An 11,944-nucleotide genomic window follows, 5' to 3' on the forward strand; every position below is an offset into this window, starting at 1 on the left:
TGAATGAAAGGAGGGGAGGGTTGGAGGAGAGACTACAAACCAAGTGTTTTCTAAGATAGACGACACGCCAAGTGTTTCTAAGACCACACGCCGAGCACATGCACACGGAGAAAGGCTGTCACAGACGAGAAAGGCTCTCACAGATGGCCTGGAGCCTGACAGCCTAGCTTCCCCACTCAGGGTCAGCTAGATTGTAACGCCTGCAGGAAAAGTAATGAGCAACTGGTGTGGAAATGTTATTGTGTCCTCAACAAGGACAAACCCAAGATTGTTATCAAAGCTTCCAGAGACGCAACTATCAAGAATTGATAAGCCTCGAAAATGGTTTTGCCCACCCTCCTTCCCTCTGGTCCTCTTTTGTGAACATAACAAAACAAACAACACTGAGTTCTGCACCCCTTGAACCTTAAGGCAGATGATAGTCACAGGACAACTTGAACATCCTTGAGAATATTGTTTCAAACACTTTGGAAAATAGAGAACAGAAAACTAAAAAGGACCCAGAGTTCATTGATCCCAATGCATGTGAATGTATTTCCTGTCAATCTCTTTGCCTCGAGTTATAGGATTTGTTTTCTAGTTTACCCAGTTGTAAATGTGCCACATAAGGAATTTTATATATCGCTTTTTGTTTCACTTATTTTAGCACAAGCATTAAAAGAATTTTCATAGCCAGAATTTTCAATGGCTCCGTCATCTTTCTGGATTGGATATGCAGCCTACTTTCCTTAATCATTCCCTGAATTCTGGAATTGTAGATTGTTTTTGATTTGTCATTATTATAAACAGTGCAGCAGTGACCCTTGCTGCATAGCTTTATCCATATTTATGATTGGGTCTTTAAGATATTAATAAATAATTGAGGGTGTTCTCTGTATTGGGTACTGTGCTACTTCACATGGATTCTCTCATTGAATCTTTCTTAAAAACCTTGGGAGTAGATAACTGTACTATCCCCAGTTGACTGATGAGGAAGCCAGCACAAATCTGGAGGGTCCTTTCCACAGTAAGTGGCAGAGCCAGATTGAACCCAAGAAGCTTGGAGTCTATTTTCATTCTCAGGAGTGCAATTCCTGGGTCAAAGGTTTGTGAATGGGTTTACCCAAAGGAAGACCTTTAAAAAAAGCAAACAGCTCATTCCAAGCCTCCACGTTTTTCCTTGGAGTCTTTAGGTGATGTCCACCCTTCTCATGTGCCAATTAGATGTACAGCAGAACAGGGAGATCTCCAAACGAAACTGACCTGGAAGGCGCGGTTCACCTCCCTTCTTGTGAAGCAAACTAGTTTCCCAAGAGGAACCAAGGCATGTTTTTTTTTTCGTTTAACGAGGTTAGAATTACGGCACTCATGTCTTTCTGGCACTTTTTGCTATTTTCAACAGACAGCACCAACATGTTCTTACGCTCGGTGCCATTCCCACCTACATCCCTGCAATGTAGCAGGGGTGTTTTTTTCCACGAACCAGTGCCACTGTGCACTCCAGACGCTTTGCAAGGAGAGTTCAGCTATTCTCATCAGGGGCCTGTTCAACACAGCAGAACCCGCTCCTTCCCCTACACAGCTCATTATCTCTCCGACTTGCACTTGCAAGTCAGACGTCGTTAACTCGAAATAGACCAGCCAGGCGGAAGGAGGCCTTGGGAAAATGTGCTTTAGAGCCTTACCTTATGTCCTAGGAGAGGTCTCGGGTCCTCTTGCCGTGCGTGCCAGGCCAAATAAGTACCCGATCAAATGTGTCAGCCCCTGTAAGTCAGGAAGATTTGTTGATTACAAGGACCTGGATCTTTGAAAATCACGAGTGTTTTCTGAATCCCATTTGGGGGCTGCGTGTTGAGTGGGTGTAGTATCAGTCAGCCTGTGACAGATGGGCAGGATGAGCTTAGGCAAGTTACTTACCACCTTTGAGCCTCAGTTTCTATCTGCAAAAGGGGTATAGCACCTCCCTCATAGTGCAGCCATAAGGTTTAAATAAAATACCAGAAGTGTCTGGTGTACGATTGGCACTAGATAAATGTTAGCTTCTTTCCCATATGTCCAAGCTCTTAAAATGGTGGTAATAGCCCACCTGCAGAAAATATTCATACAGAAACAACCTGAAGAGTGTAGGAACACTCTTAAAAATATATCTTGGGCATTTTATAGCTTTTAAAAATGGTCCTGGATCAAACTATGGCCGAGGTTAAACTGAGGCATGCGGTCACCTCAGATTTCCCAATGATTTTGTGTCTTTTGTAACAAAGATTCTTTAAATAGTATTTCCTGAGACAGAGGCTGAGCCCTACAGGGAGAAAAGGTGGAAAAGGAGGAAGCTGGGCAGTTGTCTTTTTGTGCCCAGGTGGGAACCTGCACATTCCACTGATGAGCCAGACACCTTTAGTTCACTGGACCCACTCCGGACAGCAATTTGGTCACCATCTGTCGTTCTATGAGCATGTCTCTTGGGAGACTCACCCACCAGACCAACGCTTAGTGGCTTATTGGGGTCCCCTCGTCACACATTCATTCAGCAAATGTTTATTAGGTATCAGGTATGTACCAGGGACTGTTCTAGGCACTGGGGATGCTATAATGAAAAAAAGGAAAAACCCTGCGTGTTGCTCAGGTAATTCCCACTACATGCCCTTCATCTGGCTTTGAGGCCTTGGTGAGTTTCTGCTGCTCTGTGGTGGGCACCACCCAGAGGCCTGTGGCCACAAACGTGACGATGTGTGCAGACACATAGAAAGCAATGGTGATGTAGCTCACTGTTCACCAGGGGTGCCTTACTTCATGCAATAGATTTGCATTTGCGGGGCTGGGTTCCTATTCCCTGTCTGAAATCAGCTCTTGCTTCAGAGAGCCCTGAAGAAACGCACTGTGTAAAGGAACTTTGTGTTGAGCTCTGCCCTTCAAAGTGTAATCCTCTAGAATGATACACCCTCTCCTTCAGCAGCACATCTGCCAAGTGTGTCCGGTTCCTTTGAAGCAGGATTTTCCGAGCCGCCCAGGCACGGGAAGATGAATAAGAAACACCTGTGCAGGCCGAGGTGCTGTCCTTGTCGGCAGTGTGTGGGCTACCTACAGCCCCTCCATCACTCACCCCAATCTTGGGGTGTGTCATACACATGTTACTGGCTGGGGGTACAATACTGAATAAGTGAGTCTGCCTTCCAGGCTCCTACGGTCTCTTGGGGAGAAGGACTTTGGGAACAAATTAGCAATTTTGCAATGCAACATAACCTCCGTGTTTGTATTGGATTGTATTATTGAAGGAGGGAATGATTAACTCTGCCCAGGGGAGTCAGAGGCCTTCCCTGCAGAGGTAATTTCAGTCAATCCTTCAAGGGTGAGTGAGGAATTACTAGGGAGACAGGAAGTGAGGGGGCAGAGGGCAAGAGACAGGGCAGGGGAAAGAGCATTCCAGGCACAGGAAACTGCCCAGGCCCTTGCATGTGACAGGAGAAAGCGTGGCAGGTTTCAGGAGCAGTATGGGTACACTGGGAAAATGTCTGGAAGGGGAGATAACCGTAACAGCTAATATAGGCTGAGTGCCTGCTAAGGACCTGTTATACACAATGTATGTGTATCAAAAACTCATTAATTATTTTGGGGAGCGAGGCAGGTGATCTTGTATGCGCGTGAATTTCTCCGCAGCGAACTCTGAATTCTAGATGGGCTTCTTTGTTCCAGTATTTCTGGGCTTCCTTTTCCTTTGTTTCTACCCTTTATAATGACACGACACCATAGAACTCTCATGGAAGGCACATATTTCATGGCTCATCAGAGCTAATTCCTAGGTTACCATATTAAAATTGAAAGAATGAATGACCAAGTACATTATGAATGGGGTTGGACCAATCATCCATCAGAGGGGGTTATTACCCTTTGCTTTTATCATAGCTTATCAAGATGTGAGGGTGTTTATAGAGACCTTCATCCAGGTGTCCCATTCATTTGACAAACAACGAGCCTCTCCTACGTGCCAGATGCTGTTCAAGGTGTCTGGAACAAAACAGATGCAAGTTCCTGCCTTGTGGGACTGACATTCTCCGTGCGGGGGAAACAGACTAAACAACACGTGTAAGTGAAACATATAGTATGTTAGTTGGTGATAAGTGCTACAGAGGAAAATCCATCGGGAAAGAGGCAGGGGGAAGGAGTGGATATGCCCTCAAAAATAGGCCACTTGGGGAAGGCCTTGTAGAGAATGGGAAGTTGAGTAAAGACCTGAGAAGAGGCCCTGATACCTGCTGGGAAAGGCATTCCAGAAGAGGGACAGTAAGTGCAAAGGCCTGGGAGGGAGTGGGAGCGGGCCTAGTGCAGGAGGGGGCTGTGGCTGGAGTATTGGCAGCAAGCAGAGAGCAGTCTTGGCCACAAGTACTGAGTAAGACTCTCTCCTTTGACCAAACTTGAGTCAGGTTCCTGAGTTTTCTTTCCGACTTATCTCTGACCTTGGGCTCTGTCCTTGGCCTGTTTAGTCCAGGTTTCGCAAAAATCCTACTGAGTCAGCTTAGTGAAAATCCCCCACCCTTGATAGCTAATGAAATTCCTCATTCCCAGTGGTGACATCATCTCTCCCTGGCCCGGCTTCGGGAAGAATCCCCCAGCCCTGATGTTTCCTCTTAGTATTTTTCCATCCACTGCCTCCTCCCTGCTCCTTGGCTAGGAATCCCCACTTGTCCTTGTTTTAGAGTTGGGTTCTATCTCTTTCCCCTACTCCCAAACCCCAATGCAGTAGCTCCCTTGAATCAAGTCTGCCAAGTCTGTCACGAGTAATTTTCTCTTTAACAGGAATCAACTGTAAGTCCACAGGCACATGGGTGGGGTTGTTATTAGTGATGATATTCCTAGTGGAATCACCCATCATTGGGTTTTAGAAAGATCCCTGCCTCTGGATTCTGAGCACCTATGGTAGTCCATTTCTGGCCCCTACATACCGGTAAGGACACGGGCAAGTCCCTGAGTCTCAGTTTGTTTATTCCTTAAAATGCAGATGACAGTAATACAGCCATCAACCTCAGAGGGCAGTGAAATACTGTAAAAATGTTAGCTTTAGTAATGAACACCAATCTTAAAGATAAAAAGTGGGCCTGTGTATTCCCAAACAGCTTGTATGATCTAATTGTTCAGGGCGGGAAACCTGCAGCTCAGAAACTGGGAAGGAGCTGAAGTCACCCTGGTTGACCTTCCTCCCCTGCCCATCCCAGCTCTGCCCCTCCCTGAATGTCCTTTGCCCCTTTAAATGAAAGCTTCTTTGTTCAGTGTCTTCTCTGTCTTCTGCCCACTGATTTAACGTGTTCACGTGGAGGCCTCGGTAGTAGAAATAGTATCCTACATCTGGCTCAGATAAAACCCATCTTTTTCACTTATTACCTTTAGGAGCTTTAGCCAATGAAGAGATAAAAGGTGAGCTCTTCACAGATCTGTTTTGGGGGTGATGACCTGGCAACTCGTGGAGAGGAGTTAGGGACTTGGCTGTGCAGAGGCTTGATTTCCTCCTTTTGAAAGAGAGGATTATGCTGCCAGCCTCCAAGGGCCACGGTGAGATTATTTGCATAAAGTGTCCAGCACAGAAACTGAAAATCAGTAGGTGCTGAATTCCATTCCAACTATTCTTCATCTGAAGAATGTGAAATAGACTTGGGTAGAAATTAGGGCAAAGGGATACAGGCAGATTGCCTCTTCATTTAGCTCCTCTTGTCCCCTGTGAGTGACAGGTGGCCGTGTTCCTTTCTGAGGCTTTTCCTCAAGCCCATGGGCCTTGCCCTACCACCCATGCCTCCCCCTGGCCTTCATCATACTCATCTTCCCTGGGGAACTTGACAGCCTTGTCTACTCGCCCCCTGAAATCTCCCTGCACCCCTGGCCTCTCTGACATTGCTGCCTCCTGGTTTCTTTCATGCATGTCTGGACACTCTGTCTTCTTTCCTGGCATCTTGGGAATGAAAATAAAAGGGTTCCATGGAAAGTAACTTCACGGGGGATCTTACCATAAATTCCTAACTGGATAGGTCATGGGGGGTAGTCATGCCCCCGGCCACTAACTTCTTTAGTAAAAGGTTTTAAGCCAGCCCTGTTCATTGTTTCAGTGCCTCTAGGTTAACACACCTTTGAAATCAGCGTAACTACCCACAAGAGAGCACAGAATCTTGTTACCTATCCTGCAGTCCAGTTCCCGCTTTGCTTTCTCCAATTTTCCTTATGTCCCCTCCTTAATATCAGAAGCATAAAATAAACTGCAAAGCTATTATTCTCTGGAGCATTTGAGCTCTTGCTCCCCAGCATAGGTTATCGATTTGGCTCAAATAAACTCATAAAAATTCTCTATAGGTTTGGATGTTTCTTATGTCAACAACCTCCCACTCTACTTATCCTTAAAGTTGGTTTCCCGGCATCCTTCTCAGCCCTGTTACTTTCTCTCTCTCTGCACTCTTCCTTGGTGGTCTCACTGACACCCATGGTGAGGGTCTCAAGCCCCAAACTCTCTCCTGTCTTCTAAATCTTTAAACCTATTTTCCTCCTGAGTATTTCCACATAAATTCCCATACTCATCTCAAAGTCAGTATTTTCAAAGCTAAAATAAATCATCTTTCCTCCCAAACCTGATTCTCCGATATTTCCCATGTAGGCCAAAACTATGATTATCCACACAATCACCTAGGCCAGAAACCTATGAGTCATTCCAGACTCCTCCCTCCCTCACATCTGTCCCCCACATTCTGTCAGTCCCCAAGTCTCATACTCTCTGCTCTGCTCTCTCCAACTCCTCACCTTCTCCATAGGTAGGCACTGTCTTAGCTGAGGACATTATACAGTCTCAGGTAGTTTCCTGTTGGCAGCTCCCAACAGGGCTCTCTGCCACCTGTACCCCATCTTCAGTTTCACACATCTCTAATAGTGGGGAAGGAAAAAACTTGACCCTCACGGGTTTTTCTGCTAGTCTAGTAATCAAATAGACATGAGACAAACTCGCCAGAGAAAACAACCAAAAATAATACATGCAAAAATAATACATGCAATGTGATGGAGCTGCCCTTTCTAAACCCTGCATACCTGAGAGAGTCGGAGACCCCACTTGTACAAGAGGTTCAGAGACAGAAAGACATCCTGAGCTAAGGATGTGGTGGTGCCTTGGGGGCTTCAGAGTGTCATGACAAGATGAAAAGAAGAGCATGTGTTTAGTAAATGGAAGTTTGCCCTGTCCTACAGATAGGTCAAAAGAGGTTATCTCTGATAATCTCTTATTATGGACAAGGTCCCTAATTCAAGTTTCTCTAGGAAGTTAAGGGAGGGTCAGAGATTTCTCTTGAGCCCAGAGCTAAAGTTGCCTTTAGCTCAGAACAATCCACATACCAGAGAGGCACATCTTGGGGTAACTTTTTCTGAACCCCCACAAAATCTAATCTCAATTTCTACCAGAGTGCTCGTTCTAAAATAAGAATCTGATCTAATTCCCTGAAGTAGTTCTTTTTCTCCTTCAGGATAAATCCAGTACTGGATTTGGCACCTACTTGATTCATCTCCTGCCACTCCATACGCACCCTCCAGTCAATAAAAATGCTTGCCACTGCTTGCCTTTGCACATCCCATACCCTCTTCCTAGAATGCCGTCCTTTCCCCCACCCTCACCTTTATCTATCCATATTGAAAGTTCCTATCCAAGTTCCTATCTAAGTCCAAGTTCAAGCATTACATTCCCCTGAAAGTCTTTTCTGACCCCACAGGGTTTAGAAAGGGCTCCTCCATCTCATGCTCCAAAGGCATTCCACTATGATAGTCATTAATCGTATTGTATTGTACTCATCTGTTTCATAAAACACACCTCACGGTAAAGGAAGGTTTCTAATCTTTGTACTCCTAACCCTGAAGAAATTCTTGACACACAGGAGCTACTTGAAACATGCTTATTGAATAAGTGAATGAATGAATGATTAAATGGTCAATGGCACTGAAGGGAGCATTTGTTGAAAGAACATCAGTGGCACTGAGAAGACAAGAAACTGGGAGGCCAGGCTGTAGGATGAGCCATCAGCATCATACTGAAGTCTTCGAAAGTAACAGCAAAGAGAGGCAAAGTCTTAAGCCAGGCTTGACCCCAGATGACTCTCCATGTACCACCCCAAATCTATCAAGGCCACCTCTCCCTTTCATCTGGCAAAGCTCAGCCTGAGCAAAACAAAATAATGAAGGTAATTTTTTAAAAAATTAGTACAATGCTGAATTAAAACGATTGACACTTCTACAATCCTTCAGATTATCTGCTCTTTGAGGTTCTGCATTGCCCCTCAACATGGATAATCAAGGACTGACCCCATCTCTTCCAGAAGACACTGTTTCCTGAAGCATCAGAGAAAATTGATAACACTTTATGGGGTGAAAGCTGCGTCAAACCAACTAAATCAAACAGAAGGCATCCTGGAGGATCAGAAAGACCACCGACTTCAGAAGGTCTAAGGTCCCAGTCAGCCAGGTGGGTCACTACGGTCTTTTCAGCTTTAATTCCAGGGCAGCAGAGGGCCCTGGACCGTAGGGACCCACAGACTCAGGAATTCTGAGGACATTCTAATAACATCTCCCAGCTTAAAACATTCTGCTTTGGAAATTTTCCAAGTGCCTTCTTGGCTCGCACCCTGCCCTCTTTTTCAGTTTTCATAGGAGGCCATTTGGTGGTAAATGTTCTAATTCCTAGGTTACAATTGGAGAAAGTGAACCTCCTAGAAGGTAAATAATAACCCAAGATCGCACAGTGAATTGGAGGTCAAGCCAGGACCTATACCCGGGCAAAGATAACTTCTGAAAGGCCACTTTACCAAGTCTTCTATAAAGCATCATCTGCTCTTTATTTAAGTCTGGGGGAAAATTAAATTTGGAAAAAAAGAATACAAGCGTAATTAAAGGATCTGGCAAGAGAATATAAAACCCGGAGGGAACAACTCATTCCTTTGTGCCTTTCTTTTTTTTCTTTTTTTTAGCTGCTTGAACACACACATGATTTTTCTTATTTCTTATTCCCAAATGTTCTTCTTTTCTTTTTAAAGTCAAATCTTAAAGCGCTGAAGCCCAAACCCTTCATCCCCTGACTTCCTTGGGGCCTGACCTCCCCTGGATTTACTCTGCCAGGGCTGACCAAGCAACTCAACCTTGTTCTTTTAATTTTGTAAAACTTTTTGTCGTGGAAAATTTCATACGTATATAAAAGTCCACAGTAACTCAACTCTAAATCAAATAATGCAAAACAAAAGCACCTAGGCCTAAGGGGCTTAAACGTATTTCCATCCCAGAAAATCACTGGCCTGGTCTTCTTGAACCGAACTGAAGTAGGATCAACTCAAGGCTCATGGAGAATGTCTGCATCCAGCTTTTCCTCCTAACCGTGTGGCTTTTGGAAAGTCACTCTGAGGCGTGGTTTCTTCACTAGTAAAGTAGGAATAATCAAACCGACCCCCCAGAATGGCCATGGCAGTATAATGAGCAAATGTCTGGGAATATGCTTTGTAAGTTCTCAAATGCTCTTACCATGTGAAGAACTATTAATACTGGCTCACAAGGCCCTTGGAGCATCTCCACGCACGTGTGGTTAATGTGCTCAGCAATGCAGACAGAGGGCGCTCTGCTGTTCCCAGCCGTCTGTTCAGACTTGTTCCTGAACCGTTCACCTCACACCGTTTTGCTTTCACACACTAGACCACCGACCTTGTTACTCCTTTTCCTCCTTACTTCAAGGACACCTTGTCTATCCCTCTTGTCTTCCCATCTTTACCTGGGCTCCTCCAGTCCTGTGTTCCACCCAGGCTACCCCAAATCAGGCCGTCTTTGTTTAGAAAAGCACTCCTCCATGTGGTACATGAGTTTCTATTATTCCAGCAAAATCATAATTGGCAGCACTGCCACCGCCCCGTCAGGACCAAGGCGGGAAGCAGCATAGGTTTAGGAAAGAGGACCCCCACCCCAACAGACTCAACCTCTCTAGTATGGATCAAAGAGGCACCCGCTCTTTTTAGAAGGTGGTTTAGGGACTGGGGGGATGAACAAAATGAAATCCATGACCTCCCTCACGGAGCTTATATTCCAGAGGGAAGCTGACTATATACAAGTAGACGTACAAATAATAAGGAAAATAAATATTTCAAATTGTGAAGGAAATAACGCAGAGTTAGGAACTAGCAAGAGACTGGAAGAAGGGGTGGCTAATTAAGATAGGGTGGTCAAGGTCACGAGTTGTGCCCTCGCGATCGCCACCTCATGGTGAACAAGGAAGCTAAGAGCCCCACTTGCTACTGGCAGCCATCCCATATCCTGAGGGGAGCTAGTTATAGGATGAAGCCATCACTGTAGATAACAGACCAGAAAAAGGAAACTAAAATGGAGTCCTTGGTGCTGTGGTTAGGCCACTGTATCATTGAATCCCGAAGTCCACTAACTCTGGACCTTCTTGTTAGCAGAGACAATAACTTGTTCAGGCCATTTTGACTTGGGTTTTCAATGCCCAGCAACCAAAGGCATCGTAACTGACACACACTTCCTGTGGGTTACAATCCCCACCCCAGGCAGCTTATCCATCCAGCCACACATAAGTCCTCCCATGAGGATTCTGACAAACCTAAGTTGCTCCATCTTACATTTCCGGGGATGCCATTCCCCAGAGGAGGCACTTCTTAACGTGCCTGACATGAATGATACTTGACAAATGTCAGTTGAACTGAATCGAGTGAAGAAGCAGAGCACTGCTGAAAAGGAGAAAAGAGGCAGCAAGCCCTGGTCTCCCAAAAGGACCAGGACATTCCAAAATAAAACTTCGCAGCCCTTTCTAGGTCACAGAAAGCTTTCACATACCTTATACCACTTAACTGTGTACTACCCCAGGGACCATCATTATCTTCATTTTATGGATGAAGAAATAGAGAATGAGAAAGGTCAAGTCAGGGGCACAGGAATTAGGTGACACTCAAATGAATGCAATGGAAAAGAGGGGACTCGGCCCAGGTGTGCCAGGAGAACATTATTTCCAACTCAGCTCATTTCAGAGCAAGTTCACAAACCTCTCAGGTGGGCTTATGATGTGCAAACCCCGGGCTTGGGAGAAGCTGGGAAGCATAAGACACAAACCACACCATTAAGGAATTTGCAATCTACCAGGGATCCAGGCATAAAAACAACTATCCATAGAGGATGTGCTTTCTCTTTTGGGTTCCAGAAAAGCATCCTTATTTTGTTATTGTTCTGTAACTTGACGTAATCTCTATAAAATTCAACATTCCCCACCACCTTCCACTGAATTCTTAGTCAAACTAATTCCAGGCTGTCTCGGTCAATTCCATGTTTTCTTCTTTTCCTTCTTGGGCCTTCCTAGGACCTGTATCTGACTTGTCAGCGTCATGCGCTGAGTGGGCAGTAGAGGTGGGGGAGGCACTGAATACCTGGGTGTCACCTATCACCATTGTGCTGGCCTCTGCCTGACCCTCCGTTGTGGTTACCTGTCCGTCCTTCGTGGGGACAAGGGAGAAGTTTGGAGCTCTCCCACACTGCTTCGGAGCCTAGGAAACGGCGAGTGGCTGCTTCAGACCCTCTCTGCGCTCAGCCTCTCGTGTAAAAACCTCTACCTTCTGCTCTCCGGCCACAGGGCTATAAGGAGCACCTGGCAGGCTGCCTGGGTCCCAGACGAGATTCAGGGTAGGGTTCCTCTACTCTCTGCTATTCATGCGCATCTGGGGGCACCGTCATCCCACCCCCTTTAAAGCTGACTCTGGGGAGGAGGGCCTCTTCTCGGTATACTCACCATCGGCTTTCTTGCTTTCACGCCAACCTTCTAATGTTCTTCTTCTTGGGAGACGAAAGTGAGCAGAGGGGAGCCTAGCTCAGCAAGCATTTTGTTAAATCTTTACAGCTTACACCTGGACTAGGATGTTGATCTTAAGACCCAATAATTTGGCAGTGGTGTTCTTGTTTTGTAAGCCCCACGTGGACT

This window comes from Rhinolophus hipposideros (assembly GCF_964194185.1).
Source record: "Rhinolophus hipposideros genome assembly, chromosome: 20".
Classification (NCBI taxonomy): domain Eukaryota; kingdom Metazoa; phylum Chordata; class Mammalia; order Chiroptera; family Rhinolophidae; genus Rhinolophus; species Rhinolophus hipposideros.